Consider the following 22,140-nt stretch of genomic DNA (forward strand, 5'->3'; position numbering starts at 1 on the left):
ATGGCTACCGGCCCTTTGTGCAGGAGACAGCGCCTTTCTCATGCGTTAGGCAGAGACAATGCAGGATATCCCCAGAATCACTAACCAATTTCCCTGCCTTCCAACACCGGCCCTTTAATAAAGGCAGTTAGAGCATCCCAGAGCAGGAGTAAAAAAAGGAGCCTTACCAGTTTCTTCTACGTAGACGAAAGAACACAAGCCACAGCTGCTCTAGGTTTCTTAGAGTCACTGGACATGGGGGACCAAGAAGGCTGAAGTCTTCTTTCCCTCTGTTTGGTTTCTCCTGGGCAACCCCTCCCAGGATCTAATCCCCTCACCAGGAAAATCAGCACACACACCAAATGACTTCTGCAGAAGCGCCTCTCCTGGGGAGCGGGAGGGGAGGGAGAGAAGGGGGTGTCTGCTGGCAGTAATTCCTGCGAGGCAAGCGAAACCTCAGGGAGGCGTGGGACCCGACCCCCCCAACTCTTCAGCGATGGGACACCAAGTACTGAGCCCGGGACCAGGACGGGTCCCTGGTCAGCACGGAGATGTGTCTTTGCTTTTTCGGTCCCCTCCCAATGCCAGCTGGTATCTCTCAGGGATGGGAAAGGCGGCTCAGCTGAAAAACTTCATCTGAGTTGTATACTCCTTTATTTTTCCAGGAACAGAATAATTTCAAACAAGTTACGGAGACATCAGCTAGAAGCTGCCCAAATTTAGCCAGTGCTTTAAAAGCCCTTGACAATTTCTCGCCGCTGTTTGTTTTGAACGTAGCCCGAAACTGAAAATAACCTGAAAACATCAAGGCAGCATATCAAAGATGAAAACGTGGGTCTACACACTCTAGCAGGGATCCTGAAAATGACTGTTTTCACAAACTTCATTTTTTAGATTCACGTTTTGAAAATATCCAATGAAAGAAAAGGCAGCTGCTAAGTGGTAAGGCACAACCCTTTTTAAGATCTAAAGTTTACCTTGTCTTCCCGAGGACGGGGTTCCCAGTTGTATTTCACAATGATATTCACACCTTCTAAATCCAAATCCCCTTCTAACCCAGGACAAATATCTTCCATATATCTCAGATACGCTGTAAGCAATCTGGAATTCCTTCCCTTCCCCCTCAAGTTTTGAAAAAGAAGACTTACCTTTCTACTGTGTCATGTAAAACCCTGAAACAAATAAATCAAAGAGGAGGCGAGCAGACGGCACAGTTCTACATTTTGCAGTGAAGGCTGTTTGCCTTGGAGTCATTATTTCTAAGGAGACGCCGCTGCGCTGGTGCCTCTGCTCGGCAGCATGCCGTGTGGGCCTTTGCAACAAAATGAATCGGCTTCCCACCACCAGCTTGACTACCCACTAACACTTCAGAATGCCCAAACCGGGGCATGCGGCCTCTTTCTGTAGTGACCCTGCATAGAATCAGAGGTGACGGTTTGATGAATGAGTTTCCCAAGAGACAATGCAATCTGTGACATCATGGTTCCGTCTGCACCCCCTACCCCAGGCCCCTGTCCAGCCTCTCCTCTCTTGAAAGAAAATTGCCTCTGCTTGGTGACAATGCCATCTTCACAGCAAAAATGAGCCCCGGGTGCCTAGCAAATGCTATAACTTATCTGTCCTTCTCAATTTCAATTTTTGATTCCCCTTTGCTGAGATAATGGGAGTAGGATGAGAAAGGAATATACTGAGGAGAGAATTCGGACAAAACAAAAGGCACAGAATTCAATATTCTAAAAGTTTATCACCTGACAGCAAAATAGTAACCTTCAAGAGGAACACTGTTTAGTTTTTCTATGACTACAAAACACTTCCACAACGATGCTGATGTCTTTCTGTTACACGTCATGGAAGTGATTTTACAATTAAATTATCTTTGCCACTGTTTGCACGTAATTTCAAATGTCTGTATGAAGACTTTCAGACTTAACTGGAACTCTAAGATCACATTTTTCTTGATTATAGAAGATTTTCTTTCCTCACTATCAAGTAATACATAGCTCTTGAAGTAACGGTGGCTATTCACTCTATTCTGTGTTAGTTGTTCTCTGTACCAGCACATGTCGCCAGTCTTAAATGTTTTAAGTAATACTCAGGAAATCCATTTGAATTTCTAATGCAAACTTAATTGCAAATAACAGCTGTAGTATCTTTGCAACTCTCATCACCACCTTTATCCTTTTCATCCATTTAAATTTCAGATGTTTGGCACAAGGACAATAAAAAACTCAGATGTATATATTACATCTCTATCTATATCTACCTATGTATCTATATCATCTATATCTCTATTTGTATCACTTATATCTATACTCCATTTTTCTATCTTATTCTACCTATCTACCAATGATCAGTAGATCTGCTGTGCAAAAAAACTTTTGCACAGCAAAAACCAGCATAAACCAAAAGAAATGATGAACTGGGACAGAGGGCCTCTCTCCTGTATGTTTAACAAGTGCCTAAATGTTGAAGAGAGAAAAACCTACCACCCAAAAGAAAAACAGGCAAAGGCTATGAAACAGAAGTGACACGTCATTGGTCCTTAAATGTATGGAAACATGTTCTTTTTCACTGGCCGTAAAGGAAATGCAAATTAAAACTATGCCAAGATATCAGCTCTTGCCTAACAGAGTGGACTAAATCCAAAGGTCTGGCCTCATATTCCACTGCTGAGGCTCTGGGAAAACAGGTACTCTCATAGGTCGCTGGTGGGAGTAAAAAATACTACCACAAATATGGAGGGGATTTGGCAATAAGTGATACATTTACAGATGCATGTCCCCTTCATCCAGCAATACCACTTTAAGGAATCTATTCCACAGAATCACCAGCGCAAGCATGAAATGTCATACATTCAAGCAAAGTAATGGACACCACACAGACGCCCAGCCGCAGGTTGATTATTCTATAGTATATCTACATAGCAAAGAACTGTACAACCGCAGAAAAGAATGTCAGATCTCCAGGTATTAGTATGATGAATGCCCAGGTCATCAAAACCGAGTGTAGAGAGGGCATGGGGCTGTGAGAAATATGGACGGTGCAGTGGGAGGAGTGAAAGTCTGTCTATGCCCAAGTTTGTATTTGCAAAAACAAACAAACAAAAAACCACTCTGAAAGGACAGGAAAGAATAAAAACAGGTTTTTATAGGGAAAGGAAGTGAATGAGGTAGAAAGGGCAGAAATGGACATGAGATTCCTGTGTTTACCTATCCTCTTATGCCTAGGGTTGGCCAACTATAGTTCTTCCTCGACTTGCATTTTGTCCTGATAAACCCTAAGTTGAAAATATCGTTAGTAGAAAATGCACTGGACACACCTGATTTACCGAACATCACAATTCAGCCTCGCCTACCTTACCCATGCTCAGAAGACTTCCATTAGCCCACAGCTGGGCAAAATCCTCTCACACAAAGCCTACATTATAATAAAGTGTTGACTATCTCATGTTATTTATGGAACACTGTACTGCAGGTGAAAAACAGAATGGCAGTCTGTGTAGAGAACGGTCCTAATAATCACGTGACTGGCTGGGAGCTGTGGCTGCTCCACATCATGAGACAGGAGCGGACTGGGGATCGCTTGCCTGGGAAAAGGATCAAAATTCCAAACTCGAAGTACAGTTTCTACTTGAATGCGTATAGCTTTTTCACTATCAGAAAATCGAAAGACTATTTAAGTTGGGGATCACCTGTATGGCCTAAGGACCCAAAAGGCCTTCTGTGTCTTTTTGTCAATAAAGTTTTATTAGAACACAGCCATGCCCATTCACGGCACATTGTCCATGGCTGCTTTCCTGCTACAGTGGCAGAGCTAAGTTGCACTACTGGACTGAATGGCCTACAAAGCTGAAAATGTTTACTATCTGACCCTTTACAGAAAGAATCTGCTTACCCCTACTCTGTGTGATGAGATGATCTTTAGCATAATGTAAGAGATGGTCTTAAAAAGATGGAGGAGATGTCCCTGGTTTCTACTTTAAAAGATGTTAAGTTGAGATCAGAAGACTTGTGTTCAAATCTTAGTTGTCTCTCTCTGGTTACTTAACTTCCCTGGACTTGTTTCCATTGTCGACAAAGTGATGACCCCTGGTTTTGTTCTGAAGATTAAATAAAACAATCAAACAAATATAGAAGCACCTTGTAAACTTTAAACTATGATATCAACCTAAGATTTATTATTAACATTATTATGCTAGAAGGTGATTGGTAACACACACACAAAATGAGTAAAGACAACTGATAGTAGCCAAGACATTAAAAAAAAAATTGCAGCACGGAACAGGAAAACACTGCCTTGAAACTTTTCTTCACTTATATTTTTAGGTAATAATTATATCAGCCATGGTCACAGGACAACTCTTAGCTCTCGTCTGATCTGCACAACCAGTCAAGCCACTGCATCTGATCATCTGACAATATTAATTCAGAGCTAAAACCCCGCTCAGGACAAGGTCTTCAGACTGCAGTAGGATTATTTGGTCTTCAGAAAGCTCTAGAAATTGCTAGACTTGAAAATATTTTTAAGTTCTAGTAGTTAAAATTCTATGAAGTATGGCATAGTAAGTGACTATTTGAGAGCCATCTGAGGATTATAGGTGACAAATATGTGCTCAGATTCGACTAAGAGACTCTCACCCTCAAAATTCATGTTTGCATAATCACTTTTCCTTCTTAAATATTTGAATATATTATTTTAACTTAAAAGCCAGAGAACTTCTTTTTGATAGAAGTATCTGTAGTTTTCCCTATACTCAATGATCTTTCCTTTTCAGTTACCAAATTTCTAGGCAGTGATTTTGTCAAAGTATTTTAAGTTTAAGTATTTCTAAACCAGCCGTACCTGTGAGCCTCTAGAAAGTGAACTGCCCCAAACTTGCATCAAAAGCCCCTAAAATATGCATATCATTCGACCTACACCTCTACTTTCGGGAAATAATATTGAGGAAATAAGGCTACACATAACATTCACTATGTTCTGAGATATACATACAAGTGATGTTTATACTAGCAAAGCAACAACATCAAAATACTAGTACCAAACGTCCCAAAATAAGAAATTGGCTACAAACGTTGTGGTACAGTCATTTTAAAGGAATACTGAAATCCCTGTAATCTACTGCTGTGTTAACATACCATCCACAAAGTTAGCGGCTTAAAACAAGCCACATGCGTTGTGCTCACAAATCTGTGATTTTGGAAGGGTTCAGTGTGGACAGCTGCCTCTTCTCTACTTGCCATCAGCTGCTGTGGTTTGAAGGCTGGAGTCTCCTGAAGACTTACTTATTACATGGCTGGCAGGTGATACCAGCTGTTGTCAGAGAACTCAGCTGAGGTTATTGGCTAGAACACCTACATAGAGCCTTTCCTATGTGGCATGGGCTTCCTTACAATGTGATGGTGAGTTCTAAGGTTGAGTGTCCCCAGGGAGAGCTAGACAGACATCATATCACCTTTTATGACCTCTCTTGGAAATCATATGGCATCACATCTGGGGGATTGAGGTTAGTCATAAAACTTCACCCAAGTTCATGGTAAGGGGACAGAAATTCTACCTCTTGGTAGGGCATGACAAGGTTTAGAAAGAGAGGGGAGTGGTGGAAAGGTTGTCTTCTTCATTTTGGAAAGCAAAATTTGTCATAATTATGCAGTCACTAAAATGATACAGCAGGAATAAACATACTGACATGGAAAACATTCCAGTGATAGTGAAAGCTGGGTTGACAGAACAGCCAGTATGACGCATCCAGTACAAACAGCACTGGCACACAACTGACACTCAGTGAACGTTTGCTGAATAAATCGTTATACAGAAACGAATTAGGTTTTATGTTTGTGTCTATATTGACTGCATTTGAAGAGGAGCTATATCAAAATGTGAACATTGGTTATATTTCTGTGATGAGATTACAATTTCACTTTTTTAAGATAGTGAGTTTATAATATTCTTTTAATGAATGTTCAGAGAAAATTAAAAGGTATTTCAAAATGAACCTCAGAGGACAATAATATGAGTTGATTGTCAGAAAGGTTGACCTAATTTTTTTTTAAAGATAATTGAAAGCTAATTAGAATGCTCCCTGCCAAAGCACTTTTCCCTTTTTCTGCTATAGGAAGAACTTATTGGTTAGCTATCTGGAAGCATTTAATTGATGTCAAGTATTTAAAGTACTGAAAGGATGTAAAAATAAGGACTTTCTCTTTCCTGTGTGATAATAGAAAAACACCAGCCACATAAAATACAATTATTAAAAAAAATAAGAAGATACCTCAGTACAATAATTTGTCTCCAAATTAGTCACTGGTGAGAATAATAATAATAAATTCAGATTTTAATCACTGAAATAGTAGGCTATAGTTCAAAGGGGACCAGGATATCAGAAAAGAAAAATTACGGTGTGCATGTAAGGCATCATGTTACATTATCACACCTTTTTCCTGAATGTTAGTATTTTAAAAACATATGAAAATATAACATTCTTGGAAGCAAAATTATTAACTTCTCATACAACCAATACTTTGAAAGTGTTGTTCAACCAAGATGTTAGAAATGATACACAGACAAATTTGAATGTAGAATTTCCTTTTGCGGCGAGACAGCAATAGTGTTGGGGGCATTGAATTAAGCTGCATTAATCAAATAGTCCTTAAGGAATGAGAGTCATTTGCATGACACTAGAAAAAGAGTATAGTTTTAACCAAACTCATAACCTGGTTTAATAGTAATCAGCTGTTGCTAAGCTTTGTCCTGCTTGTGTTCAGTTGTAGTCATTTCCTTTTACTTGACCCCAGTGGAAATCTCTAGTACTTTATGCTAGAGCTCTTTCTTACTTCATCCCTTGAGAGGTCACTCCTCTAAAAGAATGCATGGATGAACTCAGCCCTGATTCTCTAGAAGCAAAAAGAGTTCCACTGTCAACTCTTAATGACAAAATCATTAACATCCTGAATAAACACAGTTCATCTTGTCTTTGGAAGCTAGGGTCTTCCATCCTCCTTTTTGGAACTGGATCATTATTCACTTGAATCACAGGCACATACACCCCCCTTCCCCAGCAACATACAGACTTTATTCATTCAAAGGGTCAGTCATTCATCTTCCTAAAGAGTTTGTTTTTTTGGTTTCTTTTTTTAGTTTGTAAGTTAATTGTTTTAAGTAATAAATGCTCAGAGGGAATTTTGGATATTTTAAAAATCTAAGGGGGTGGGGGTACAGCTCAGTGGTAGAACATGTGCTTAGCATGTGCAAGGTCCTGGACTCAATCCCCAGTACCACCATTAAAAAAAATCTAAGATAAAAGTCACCTAGAGTTCAAAAATGAAGTGATAACCACTATTAACAGTTTGATACACACATTTATAGATAGACCACAGAAATAACATTCAACAAGTTGAGTTCATACTGGATATATATACATTTTTACCTAATGTCTTTCAAAAAGTATCATTATTTTTTAATCTTTAACTCTTGTGAGGTACAGTTTACGTATCATCAAGTTCATCCATTTTAAATGACTTTTATTAGTAAATTTGCCAAGTTCTGCAACCAGCACCAAAAGTCAGTTTTAGAGCATTTCCATCAACCCAACAAGACCCCTGTGGTTACTTACAGTTTATCCACAATCCTACCTCCAGCCCCAGGCAACTCCTTCCCGTTTCTATAGGTGTATCTTTTCTGGATACTTCCTATAAATGGAGTCACACAATATGTGGTCTTCTGAGTGTGCTTCTTCCACTAAACAAACTGCTTTTGAGAACCATCCATGTTGTAACATGTATCGTTACTCCATTGGTTTTTATTGCTAAAATGCATCTGTAGCTCTTCATCAAACCTAGCGTAAGAACACTCAGGTTTCTTTTTGGGGGGGCAGAGGCAATAGGTTTGTTTGTTTGTTTATTAGTGTAAGTACTGGGGATTGAAGAACACTCAGGTTTAACCACTCTTTGGGTCTTCACTTCTTTATGAAAGCTCTTGTGCCATGCAAAATTTTTGTTAAATAAATGAGTATGCTTTTCTCTTGTTAATATGTCTTTTGTTACAGAAGCCCCAGCCAAGAACTTGGAAGGGTAGAAGAGAAAGATGTTTTTCCTTTCCTCCAAGACTATTTATATTTGGTTGATTTATTCAACAAATATTTATCAAGTGTCTCTTATGTGCCAGTCCACTGTCCTTGGTAATGAATTCACATTAACATAGAGGAAATTCAGAGTTGCTCCTGCTTTCCCAGGGGTTATCGTCTATTTGGGGAAAAGAAAACACCCAACTTGAAAGGATAAGAAAGTGAATGAGAACTATGGAATGGGAAGTACCAGTCACATAAGAGGATGGAGGAGCAAAACCTAACTGCGTCCATGGTTCTGTGAGCACCCACTTGGAACTCCAAAGTTGGTATAAAGATTATTTTAAGATGATGACATGTGAGATTCAACAGATGCAGAAAGAAGTCTTCTTGGAGCTTCCCTTATTTGACTAAAAGCAGAAACTTGTAAGAAATGAAGACTACCATAAATTCCCTCTTCACGGTGGCTTCTACTCTTAACAGAGAGACCAAGAGTAAACCCACCATAAATCCCCTGTCTGGGGGAGTTTCATAGTCATGCATAAGCAAACATTAGCATCAGCTTTTTAAATCTCCCAGTAGTTCTCTTAAAAACCCATTTGACTTTCGAAAAGAGACCTATTTGTTCTTCCCATGGATGTCTTTTCTCCCCACTCCATTTCCCCTACTAAGTTAGGTAATAAGCCCCAAATTTTAATCACCCCTGTAAGTTACTCATCACCAAGCTCTCCCGTGCGTGCACAATGAGCATTTACATTACTTCTGCCTTTTCTCCTGCTAACCTGTCTTTTGTCCGTTTTAATTCTCAGGCTGCCAGTCACAAATCTAAGAGGGCAGAGGAAAAGTTTTTCCTCCCCAACAGTTTTTTTTTTCCCCAGAAGAATCAACTTTTGCAAAGAATAAGTAGGAACTAGCCAGGTAGGAGGGAAAGCATCCCAGGGAGAGATTTGTACAAAGACCAAGAAATAAGAAAGAATACTTGGGGTGATAGAGGTGAAGGAGGTTCCTCAAGGCTGGAATGTGAATTTTACCAGGGAGAGTGAAAAAAATAAATGGAGTTGGAGAAACAGGCCAGGGCTAGACTGTGCTATCCAATAGGACAGCATCACTTCCACATGGCCAACTGATCACTTGAAATGTAGTGAGTCTGACTGAGATACACTGTAGATGTAAAAATACCCACTAGAGCTCAAAAACTCAGTATGAAAACAGTGTAAAATATCTCCTCCGTAATTTTAAAAACATTGATTACATGTTGAAATGATAACAACTTGGATATACTGGCTTAAATAATATATTATTACATTAAATTTTACCTGCTTTTTAAATTTTGCTATCTGAAAAGTTTTAATTACATATGCAGCTCAAATTCTATTTCTACTGGACAGTGCTGTTCGAGATCAGGGAGGGCCTGGGAAGCTAGATTAGGATTTGTTTGTAAGACAACTGATGTATCGAAAAATAACATCAGCTATATGAGGTCTCTATCAACAATTCTGCCCAACTACATCCTACCTAATGATTGTTATCTGGGACAAACAGGATGCTGTTTGTCCATAATCAATCCAAGTAGTTTTTTAAAAAAACACTTATTTTTTTGGATGGGAGGTTATTAGGTTTATTTACTTATTTAAATGGAGGTACTGGAGAACGAACCCAGGACCTTGTGCTTAGCATGCACACACACTAACACTGAACATCCTCTCCCCGCCTCCAAGAGTTTTTTTTTTAATTTTTTGAGACATCATTACTAGAACAATTCTCATCTATCTTTACTTGCTTATACACTTGCTACTGCCTCCCTTCAAGAATCTTAGGGTGCAGGGACACCCCCAGGTTCCCAATACCATTTATTCCCTTTAGAAAAGAATTGGGAGATTGGAGATTTCATTTACTTTAGAATTCTACCAGGTGGTTTTGCTTTTCAGTTACAAAAATCAGCTACCTCCTCCAAGAGATAGAAACAATGGATTAACAGGGCTGCCCTCAGCGGGGGGAAAATGCTGACTTTATTCTACAAAGGGACACCAGAGCCAGTTCTTAATGGCTCTTTAGTGATCCATCTGAGGATCAACATTCAAAGGACAGGATCCCAGAATGCCTCAGGGAACGTTCCCTAAACTCAAACTACAAGTCCAAACAAAACCAAAAGAAACACTGCAAGCAACCAACAGAAGTTTGGAGCAGGGGAATTTAAGGCTGAAAATTGTCTCTCAGCTCGCAGGAGCTTCCAAAATAAGGGGAAAGGGGGAGATGATTTATATAGGACTGCACTGACCACTCATCACGGATGACTTTTTTTCATGACAAATCCACTGTGAGTCTATTAAAAAAAAAAAAAAAGCTCAAGTATCTTTACTAATGCTTCAGTGTGTTTGTTTAAAAACACGTAAGACTTAGACTCATGAATTCATTGAAGGCTTTGGTTTCTCTCTAAATATCTGGCATGGTATCTGCGGGCGTCCTGGGATGGTGGTTTGTTTCTGGAGCCAAGGCTGGTAGGCAGAGGTCGGATGTGCACCGACACGCGATGCACGGTGATGTGAAGCGCCTTTCTCCACCGCGGCACTACTGATACCTGGGGCTGCATGATCCTCTGTCTTATAGCATGTTTCGCAGCATCTCTGGACTCTCAGCAGATGCCAGTAGCATCCCCCACATCCCAGCTATAACCAGCAAAAATGTCTCCAAGACTCTGCCAAATGTTCCCTAGAGATCAGAATCACCTTCCTCCTCCTCCTCTTAAGGACCACTGATGTAACCTCTTAAAAACACAGTATTTATAGAGACAGACTTCAAAGTATTGATGTGGATTTTCCTGGTTGTTTCTTACCCTTACGTGCTCTAATGCAGATCTGACACGTGTTTCTAAAAATCCTTCTAACAAGTAGGATGATGTTGGCGAGAGCACGCTTTCCACTGAACCCTGAACCTGTCACGAAGGCTGAGATTCCAGCCTCCGTCTGGAGGGACCACTTACTGAGGAGGCTCTGGTCACACGCTGACATTCTGTTGTGGCAAGTCCTACCCCCATCCTCTGCAACCATCCCAAAGAAACAGAGAAATGAGATAGTCTCGTAACACCAATGGGTGTTTACCCTTAAATGATATTAAATGTAAACAATAGTCCATCTTAATTTTTCAAAAAGAGATCTCATTAAAATGCACAACCTATGTCTTGACAAGAGCACAATTCTGGCTGAGTACACATTTAATAGTCAAGTAGACTGAAGTGATATGGGTGTGCTATTCTGAATGTTGTGCTAAAAGTGATTCAGAAAGGGTAAGGGGTACCATTTTCTAGTGAGGGGATTAACATCCTCAATGTCTCCACTATTCACTTCTATAATGAGACACCCATTGAAGAGGATATGAATATGCTATCCCAAAATACGTCACTTTGGCATAATAATTATTTTGAGTCAAAGGCAACTGAGAAACAGCAGGTACAAAAAAAGTTCTCTCCCCTCCATCTGCTCAAAGGCAGGGCACACATTTCCCTTTGTGAAGATGTCCCCTCTCTACTCTCCTGTCTCAAGAAGAGGAAACAACTGACCCCTGTGGATGGCACTGGTTGAAATCTGCATAAATAAATCTTACTGACATCATCTTTATCTTCCAGTAGTCTCCTCCATCTATTTCTCACAATTTACTGTCCCTAGAACTCTCAAACCCTTTTCCATGGTCTTGGCACATAGCCACAAAATTTACAGCACTTTGTTAAAATAGTATATAAGCCACTAGGTCTCATAGCCTTTTTGGGGTTTTCCTGTGAGCCCCCCCACCATATGCCTATTAAATAAATCTTTTTCTCCTGTTAATCTGTCATTGGTCAGTTTATTTTGTAGGGTTGCAGTCACCGAACCTAAGAAGGGAGAAGAACAAGCTTTTTTCCCTCCCTGACTCCATGTTGGCACCTGGAAGAGGCCTCCCATGTGCACGGAGAACAGATCAAAACGCCAGGTCATGCAGCAATTGTGCAAGCACAGTCTCTGTGAGGCAAAAATCAGTGTCTGGACACCACACAGTCCATAATTAAAGTCAGATGATTACAAATAAACTCTTTGAATATGCTAAAGAACTACCTAGATCTTTTCACTTAACATGCAGCTTTTATTATTTATTTAAATCTCCTGATTTATTTTTAAAATGTTTATCTTTATTTACCTATCTATTTTGTAGCAGGAGGTAATTAGGTTTACTTATTCACTTTTTGATGGAGATACTGGGGATTGAACCCAGGACTTTTTGTATGCTGGGCATGCGCTCTACCCTCTCCACAGTGTGTAGTTTTTAGACAGATCCTTGAATGTAGATTACTTAAAGTGGATTGCTCGGGACTTTAATCAAGTTGTACTATGATGCAGTTGAAAGGTAAACTTATCCTATGATGTAGCAAAAAAAAACTGTCATACTTCTCCTTATCTTTAATATATTTTATAGCTCATGGACTGTGGAAAAAGTGAGAATAGAAATTGGCATAAAAATTATTTTACAAGTTATTGACATTTAGGAAAGTGGGATTTCAAGTAATAGATTAAGGGGCAAAATCTCACATAGTAGTAGAGCAGAGAAACAAGGAGGCAGCTTTGAGATATGTCAAGCAAAGAGTTAGACTGGCCTTGGATAGAAAGAATTAAAGGAGAATCAATATTTTTGACTAATTAAAAAAAACAGGTCACTAAGTTATTCTATGAAGATGTGAAGTCTACATATGCAATGGTAATGTTCTTTTCCTACTTCAGGGGGAAAACTAATTTGTAGACTTCAGCATTTTAAAATCCCAGCTGCAAAAAACTTCTTTGAAATTATGAAAACAAAACAAAATGTCTTTAGCCAAGTAAAGAGTGGCTTGCAAGCCTGAACACAACCCAGTAAGAATGCAGCGCTGGAAACTCCTTTTTTTTTTTTTTTAAATGTAAAATCCAGAACAGGCAGACCATCACGCTGGAAAAAGAAATTAATATAACCTCACAGGCAAGAAGAAAAGCAAATACTCACTCTAAAGCAGCCGCTGTTGATGCAAGCAAAGGTTAGAGCAACAAGGTTATTTTCTAACAAAGTGTGAATCCCATTAGTGCTGAAGTGTTATCCCCTCCTTAGTCCTTACATCTCAGCCAGAACAGATTTAGGATTTTGCTTCCATCTGCATCTCAAGACTGGTAAGTAAGACTCAGGGAGACGTGCAAAAACGGTGAAACCATTCAAAAGGCATCTTCGTCTTAGTTTAAGACTTTGACATACACACAATAGGCAGTGGCCAAAGTCTGCCCAAATACCCCTTTTAGCATGCTCAAGGGGACAAAACAGGGGGCCGGCCTCCCCCAGTTTCCCAGCCTCCCTTGCGGCTCCCATTGTCTCCTCCCAAATGCACAAATGATGCCATTTCATGATTAGTACATTAGATGTGAAGCACTTAGAAAAGTTTCTTTGGGGAGCTCAGAATTTAAACTTGTTTCATTTAAAGAAGAAGGAGGGGAAAGTAGAGGGGATGGAGCAGCAGCTAAAAAAGTAAAACATCTGGAAATTACCAATGACCTACTTATTTGTGTGCCCAATACCAACGTGATATATACTAACTTTAATACTGTAGTCCAACGGACACTGATTGTTTATTACAGCAGTTCATCGGCAAGGATCTGTAACCCAAATCCTTGCTTTTTCTTTTTTTCTGTCAAGTATGTCTCCTAAGCCACATTGTGTCACTGAGCAGAACCAAATAAAATCACAAAATGAAGTTACCTATTCTCGTAAAGAAAAATCCAATATGAGAAAAGCTCATACCTTGGCAAAGATTTTCATCATGGCTGCAATCAAGTCATTTTCCAACTGTATAAGTAAATAACATTGACCACGTGAAATATTTGGCCACATGGACACATAGTTGCTATGATTTTTCTTTATTAAAGGGGTAAAGCTAAGTGTTCAAATTTAGAATTATTGGACTTGGGTTTCAGCCCCTGAACGCATGTGGTGAATGTACAGGACAATTATACCACTATGTGTTTAACACAAAGAACATTTCTATCTCGAGGAAAAGCGTTCTGATTCCCAACTGCACAAAGCTGTACCAACTTGCCAAGAATGAGGAAATTAAAAAAAAAATTCTACTGGAAATAACATTTGGTTGTTCACATTAGCATTGAAGACAACTGTGGTTTAGAAATTTCCCCCTTTTTAATTATATCAAGTAAACTATTTTGCCAACTCTCTTTGGGCAGCTCAATTTTCATCCTAGCTGACTAGCCTGAAAACGAAGCTGTCAAGAGTCTTAAGTTGAAATTGCTTTTCTGAATAGAATGTTTATTAGAGCAAGTCTCCAAAAATGGTGGAGAATCTGCTCAGAAACATATATTTTCTTCAAACTGAGTATGATGCACCATTTTATTAAAGTGAAGAAGCTCCACGTGAAAAGTTATTTTAAATAATTTAAATCATATATACATCAGGATTTATTTTAGGTATCTTATTTGCCTTTAGTACACACCATACTCAGAATCCATGACTAAGCTGAATAAATACCATTTCATTTTTTTTTTGAAAGCAAACTCAGGTTTGCACCAACACAAATTCTATCCCAACATTCACTTAACCACCAGGAAAGTTCTTTTATTGCTATCAAAAATTCTACTGGACAGTATACTCTTTCCTGCAGATAATGAATGTTATGGACTGAATATCTATGCCTCCCCAAAATTCATATATTGAGACTTAACCCCTAACTTGACTGTATTTGTGGATGAGTTCCTTATGAAGTAAACAAGGTTAAATGAGGTCATAACAGTGGGGCCTTGACCCAATAGGATTAGTACCCATATAAGAAGAGACACCAGAAGGCTTGCTCTCTTTCCACGTGCAGGCACTGAGGAAAGGCCATGTGAGGACACAATGAGCAGGCCAGCAGTCTGAAAGCCAACAAGACAGGCTTCACCAGAAACCCAATCAGCCGGCACCTTGATCTTGGACTTTCCAGCGTCCAGGACTGTGAGAAAATGAAGTTCTCTTGTTTAAGTCACCCAGTCTGTGGTATTGTTATCGCAGCCCAAGCTGACTAATGTAACAAACAACACAATTTAGTAGCACACAGATATTTTAGCTGAAATCTTGTCACGACAGTAGGGTTCCTAGAGCAAGCACAAAATATACTGGGATTCAAGGAGGGAAAGTAATTGAAAATAACACCATCAGCATCTTTAATCTTTGACTACTTTCACTATTCACGCTAAAATGGTATAGTTTGCAATATCCAAACAATTAATGTGAATTAATTGTTCACATAAGTTCATTGTATCTAGAGACAGTATTTTTAGCCATTAAAGGTAGTGTTTAATACATTCTTTTGGCAACATAAAATAAAGGTGATAGACAATTTGCAAAATAAGATGTGGCCTCCATCACCCTGGTATCAAAATCAGACAAAGATATCACAGAAAAAGAAAACTACAGGCCAATATCACTTATGAATATAGATGCAAAAATCCTCAATGAAATACTAGCAAATTGACTCCAACAATGCATCAAAAGGATCATACACCATGATCAAGTGGGATTCATCCCAGGGATGCAAGCATTTCCTCTAAGATCCGGAACACTCTTGTCACTTTTATTCAACACAGTTTTGGAAGTCTTAGCCATAGCAGTCAGAGAAGAAAAAGAAATGAAAGGATTCCAAATCAGAAAAGAAAAAGTAAAACTGTCACTGCTTGCAGATGACATGATACTATACATGGAAACCCTAAAGAAGCAACCAGAAAACTATTAGTGCTCATGAATGAATTTGGTAATGTTGCAGGATACAAAATTAATATACAGAAATCAGTTGCATTTCTATACACTAACAATGAAATAGTAGAAAAATGAATTAAGGAAACAATTCCATTAACCATCACACCAACAAAGAATAAAATACCTGGGAATAAACCTACCCAAGGAGGCAAAGGACACTGTACTCTGCAAACTGTAAGACATTGATGAAAGAAACTCAAGATGACATAAACAGATGGAAATGTATACTGTGTTATGGGATTGGAAAAATCAGTATTGTTAAAATGGCCATACTACCCAAGGCAATATACAGACTCAATACTATCCTTATCAAATTACTAATGACATAGTCCACAGAGCTGGAACAAAAAAAATGTTAAAATTTGTATGGAAACACAAAAGACCCCGAATAGCCAGAACAGCCTTGAAAAAGGAGAACAGAGCTGGGGAAATCACACTCCCTGACTTCAGACTACACTACAAAGCTACAGTAATCAAAACAGTATGGTATTGGCACAAAAACAGACACATAGATCAACGGAACAGGATACAAAGTCCAGATATAAACCCACGCACTTATGGTCAATTAATCCAAAACAAAGGAGGCAAGAGTATACAGGGGAGAAAAGACAGTCTCTCAGTGAGTGATGCTGGGAAAACTGGACAGCTACTTGCAAAAGACTGAAATTAGAACTTTCTGTAACACCATATACAAAAATAAACTCAAAATGGATTGAAGACCTAAATGTAAAACCAGATACTATAAAACTCCTAGAGGAAAACATAGGTAGAACACTCTTTGACATAAATCACAGCAATATTTTTTTCAAACCAGCTCCTAAAGTAATGGAAATAAAAGCAAAAATAAACAAATGGAATCTAATTAAACTTAAAAGCTTTTGCACAGCAAAGGAGACCATAAACACAATGAAAAAACAATGTACAGAATGGGAGAAAGTTTGTAAATGATGTGACTGACAAGGGAGTAATTTCCAAAATGTACAAACATCTCTTACAGCTTAGTATCAAAAAAACACGCAACTCAATAAAAAATGGGCAGAAGACCGAAACAGACATCTCTCCAAAGAAGACATCCAGGTGGCCAGTAAGCACATGAAAAGATGCCTCACATCACTAATTGTTAGAGAAACGCAAATCAAAACTACAGTGAGATACCACCTCACACCAGTCAGAATGTCCATCATTAAAAAGTCCACAAATGATAAATGCTGGAGAGGGTGTGGAGAAAAAGGAATCCTCTTACACTGTTGGTAGGAATATAAATTGGTGCAGCCACTATGGAGTACAGTATGGAGATTCCTCAAAAAACTGAAAACAGACTTACCCTATGATCCAGCAATCCCACTCCTGGGCATATATCCAGAGGAAAATATAATTAGGAAAGACACATGCACCCCAATGTTCACAGCAGCACTATTTACAACAGCCAGGACACGGAAACAACCCACATGTCCATCCACAGATGACAGGATAAAGAAGGTGTGGTGTATATATATGCAATAGAATACTACTCAGCCATAAAAAGAATAAAATAATGCCATTTGCAGCAACATGGACGGACCTGGAGATTGGCATTCCAAATGAAGTCAGCCAGAAAGAGAAAGAAAAATACTGTTATGATATTACTTATATGCGGAATCAAAAAAAAAAAAGGACACAAATGAACTTATCTACAAAACAAACAGACTCAACAGACAGCAAACTTCTTGTCACCAGAGGGGAGAGGGGGTGGGAAGGGATCAACTGGGAATTCGAAATTTGCACCTCTTGGGGAGTGATGGAAGTGTTAGCTATCTTGATTGTGGTGGTGCTTTCATGGGTATATACATCTATCAAAACTCATCGAACTGTACATCTGAAATATGTGTAGTTTACTGTACAGGAATCATGCCACAAAAAGGTGTTAAAAATTTTTTTAACATGATATTGTTAATCTAACTATAAAGAATACTCCTCTCTATGTGTAATTATATATTTTAGGAGCTATCTTCGTTGAAAAATGATGTGCTTGTTAATCTATAATTATATCTCCATCTTGGGCACAAGGAGTCCTCCTCAGTGTCTGGACTGCATATAAGTTAAAGAGTTCCCTGAAGGGTAGACACACTTGTCTCACAACCTTTGCCACATGCAGCAGCTTCTGAAGTATGTTTCCTTGAGATGCTTCCTGTTACGGACATAATAAAACCAAGAAAGGTGGCCATCATAAAGCCACTGAAAGGTCCTGTACAAAGATACCTGTATAATTTTGTTCAAGGGTTTCCTCGACTTATGTGACCATGGTACGTACCTACAGCATGTGGACATCTGGAATAAGTCACTTTGAGAAAGCCAGTTAAAAGTAATTACTTCAAATTCCTTTATTACATCCTGGACCAAATACCCCAACCATTTTCACCTTTGAGGGAGGATGGGAGAGAGAAAGGGTAGGAAAGAGGAAAAGAAAGGAGAGAAGAGAGCTTAAACTAAGATAAGCTTTGTTCATAACGATTCCTTCTTTTCCTCTGGTGGGTTCAAAAGAGTTCCTTTTTCTTTTCAAATCAATCCATAAAGACTAAATGCCAGTTTTATTTCATCTCCAAGTTCTGATGAATGGGAATGAGATTTATCCTAATATAAATCACTAAAACAAGTCTACTGCCAAAACATCGCTTAAATGTATTTTGGAGAGCTTTTATAATATAATTTTTGTTGTTAGACTAGTGATTGCCTATTGTACCAAAACCATATGGTGTTAGCTTCACAGGAAAAGAGGATGTGATGTAAATGAACCCTTTAAAACCAGTGTCTAGTGAAATACTCAGTCCATCCCCTTTCTTCACCCAGTGCCCTGTCCAGCAGGCACTGTAACCTTTCTATCAATCACCTTGGTTTCTGAGGTGGTTACAAAATCTTTTCTGTTTATACCTTAGTTCTTTCCAAATAATTAGGACACTTTAAAGACACATTTAGCTTTAAGCTTCACTTATCATACCTTTAGCAAGTCAAAGTTTTCTTGATCTTTTTTCTAAAGAAAAATACAGTTCAATGAGAGCCCAGGGACCCCTGCATTGCTACCGAGTGTTGTGGTTGATGGCGGCACGTCCAAGGAAACGATCGTATTCAAAATGGCTTCCCACTAGTCCCATCACTGGTAGCTTTGTCTCTCTAGTCTTTATGGGCCTCCAGAACCTTCTAAAGGTTGTTGTGATTTGCTTTTGGGAAGTCAGCAAAGCTCTATCAAGCTGACATAGCATGTGTGTATCAGTAAAAATAACAATAGAATCTACACACTATTGTACTGACAAGTATTACTGAAAAAGATGAGTTGAGAAGTATTAAACTCAAAGAATGAGAGAAAGAAAGGAAAAAAAGAAAGATTATAATCACCTAGGCTCCTTTCTTTTGTGATTTGATTTTGTTCTGATTCTCAAAGCACTGTTAAATGAAATTTGCTATATCTTGTTAAGTATGAGATGGATGGTGGATAAGCTTTAATAGGAAATTTGAGGCTTTATGAAAACCCTTTATTAGCATGAAGCCAATCTAAGTTTTATAGCACCCCAGGGTGACTTTTTTTGCATCTTAAAAACTGAGACAACTATGAAAACTGTATCTAGGGAAGTAAATGTGGTTTTTTCCCAGGCAGTATGGCAGTAGGTTTGCTCTTAGAAATCCATCCTACCCTTGCTAGGAGCACTGAGTGAGGAATGACCACAGAAGTAGTAGAATACAGTGTGTGATTGTAATAAGCTTAGGATCCAGCATATGAAACAGGGAAGGCAGAAAGTTACAGATGAATATAGGTATTTCTCCTTTCCAGTAAACCTAATATTTGCAACTTTGACTTTCACGGAATGGTACAATATAGGGTCGATGATTTTATAACCCACTAAAGTGCTGGCCAGAGTTCATTACACATTACATGAAAGCTCTGGAAAGGGGGCTATTGCCACCTAGCTCAATAAACATTGTCAATACCACTTAAAAGGGATTGGCTTTACACCCTTTGATTGTACAGAAGGCAGTGAGGTTCAGGGGTTTCATAAAGAAATCAGTGTGTTTTGATGGAGGGAAGCTGGGCTTTGGAGTCTTACGATTCCCACAGTTTGTGCGTCTTAGTATCTCTGATCTTGGGCGGGATGCTTGACATCTTTAAAACCCAGTTGCTTCTTCTGTGAAATGGAAACAAACAGTCCTACTCCACAGATATTGTCAAGAAGACTGAATGAGATGGTGTACGTCCTTAACTCTGTACCTGGCACATGACACAAGTCCAGGAGACATTGGTTTCTTTCCTCTTAACGATAATGAAAGTTAGTATTTATCAAGAGCATCTCAACCACTGTGCTGAGCATTCTACATGCTTTATCTCACTTAATCTTTACAACAGCTCCATGAAATTGGTACTGTTATGACCCCCAGTTCACAGATGAAGAGACCCAGACCTAAAAAGGCAGAGTAACTTGCTCAATACACATTCCTACTGAGCAGTAGAGCTAAGGTTCCAATGTCAAATCTTGCTTTACCTACTGCCACTTTGCTGACTGGGAGGGGCTCAGCCCATTAAATAACTGAACAAATTTTACTAAGTACTCACTATATTTCAAGCCCTTTGTGACTTGAAGATGCAGTAACACAGACATGGCCCTTGACCTCATGAAGCTCGCAACTCAGCCTAGGGTTTCTTAACCTCAGGGCTGTCGACATTTACAGCTGGACAGTTCTCTGCTATGGAGAGCTGTCCTGTGCATTGTACCACATTGGGCAGTGTCCCTGGTCACCACCCATTAGGTATCAGGTTGTGACAGTCAAAAATGTCTCCAGGAATTGCCAGGAATTCCTCTGGGGAGGAAACTGCCATGAATAAAAACCAGGGCTCTCTGAGTACCATATTAAGAGCCTTGTGCTTAAGGAACTGGGAAATTCCTACTAAGCCCAAGGCTCCTTTAAGACACAGTTTCCCTTTAAAAAAACAAACAAAAAAACCCCAAATCATCTGCCATAATGTAGGGCCCGACATGTAGCTACCATCTCACTAAAAAGTCTCACATTACTCTAGTGAAGGCTTTCTTGGTGGAACTATCTCTAGTTTGGACAAGGAAGTAATAAGATTTGCTCTACAGAAATATGTTTCAGAGGCAACTTATGTGAAACAGATTATCCCTTAAATTAATCACAATGTTTCCCCCCAGACTTGAAAGGGACATAAAGACACAGTAGTGACTCACATTATAGTTGGAGTTGACTGTAGTTCTACAACTGGGCAGGTGAGGAAAGCCCCAAGGGGGAGGCTAGAATCAGGGCTGTTAGATTCAACATTTCAGGTTTATCACAGTATTTTCAGGTTGCCAGTGGTATTAGCCCTGGTAGGTTAACCAGTGCAATCTCAAAATTACACGGTGAAAACTTAGTTCTTGTTCCCACAGCAGAGCCACATGGATGATCCTCCTCTGTCAGGTCTTCTGGGATGCTCCCGTCTGCACTGAGACTTAGGGACCCAGGCTTCGACAACCTCACAGTTTTGCCTTTCTTTAGATATCTGGAATTCTCTTTCACTGTTGAAAAGGGAAACAAGAGTGTGCGGATCGCAATGGAGGTTTTTACAAACTGGGACTAGAATTCTGATTCTCTATCGGGAAGAACTTGGGTACATAACTACGGCTAGATAAAAGGGGGCTAGGAAATATGTCTGGAGGGTAAGGAGAACTGTTTAGTGAACGTACAGTCAAGCTTTGCCAATCTAGTCAAAATCATTTTCATTGCCCAAGAGCTGTACATTGTCTCATTTTCTGACTTACAAAATCAGGATATTATCTACTTTATAAAGATTCTGTGGGGACTCACGAAGACATGTAAGCTACATTCTTCCCAAAGACTTTGAGCTATGTATGTATCTGATATCTGAAGAATAATATACTATGCTAATTTATAGCCTCATTATGAATAGGCACATTCTTAATCCCTGGCAGAAATCCTGATGTGGTCAATCCGTTATCATTCGTTAAAGAAATGCGAATGTGCTATGTAGTACAAGTTCACGTCCCCCAGCAATGGTGTAATATTTTCTTTTGCTCTCAATGTGTGAATTATTAAAAATAAGCTAGCTACAATGTCATCATTTTGATTATATCAAAAATGAAGGCAGAGACAGGACTGCTTCCAATCTGTGAAGTTATTTAGCATTTAATATTCCCTTTGGGAAATCAATATGGTTTGGGGGAGATTATTTATATACCACTAGTCAAGTGTGGTTTAAATAAATGCAGCACGTTGCTAGCGCTATGTGAATGAATCTTTCAATGTCAAGACCTTACTAGTGAATAAAGAGATATAAT

At 39.1% G+C, this 22,140-nt stretch overlaps 1 protein-coding gene across 7 annotated transcripts in view; it reads right to left on the reverse strand.

The window, feature by feature from the left end:
- The window catches only part of MID1 (midline 1), a 333,537-nt gene that overhangs the window by 204,530 nt on the left and 106,867 nt on the right, over positions 1 to 22,140 (reverse strand). Inside the window, exon 1 of one of the 7 annotated variants that reach the window (XM_072956830.1) lies at positions 21,034 to 21,052. The exons of 5 other annotated variants lie outside the window; for them this stretch is intronic. The gene's annotated coding sequence lies outside the window, so the exon portion shown is untranslated. Of the gene's footprint in view, positions 1 to 167; positions 188 to 21,033; positions 21,053 to 22,140 lie in introns of those variants that run through there. One more of the 7 variants, XM_031671148.2, reaches the window with a different exon arrangement.

Source organism: Vicugna pacos, chromosome X (genome assembly GCF_048564905.1).
Source record: "Vicugna pacos chromosome X, VicPac4, whole genome shotgun sequence".
Lineage (NCBI taxonomy): Eukaryota > Metazoa > Chordata > Mammalia > Artiodactyla > Camelidae > Vicugna > Vicugna pacos.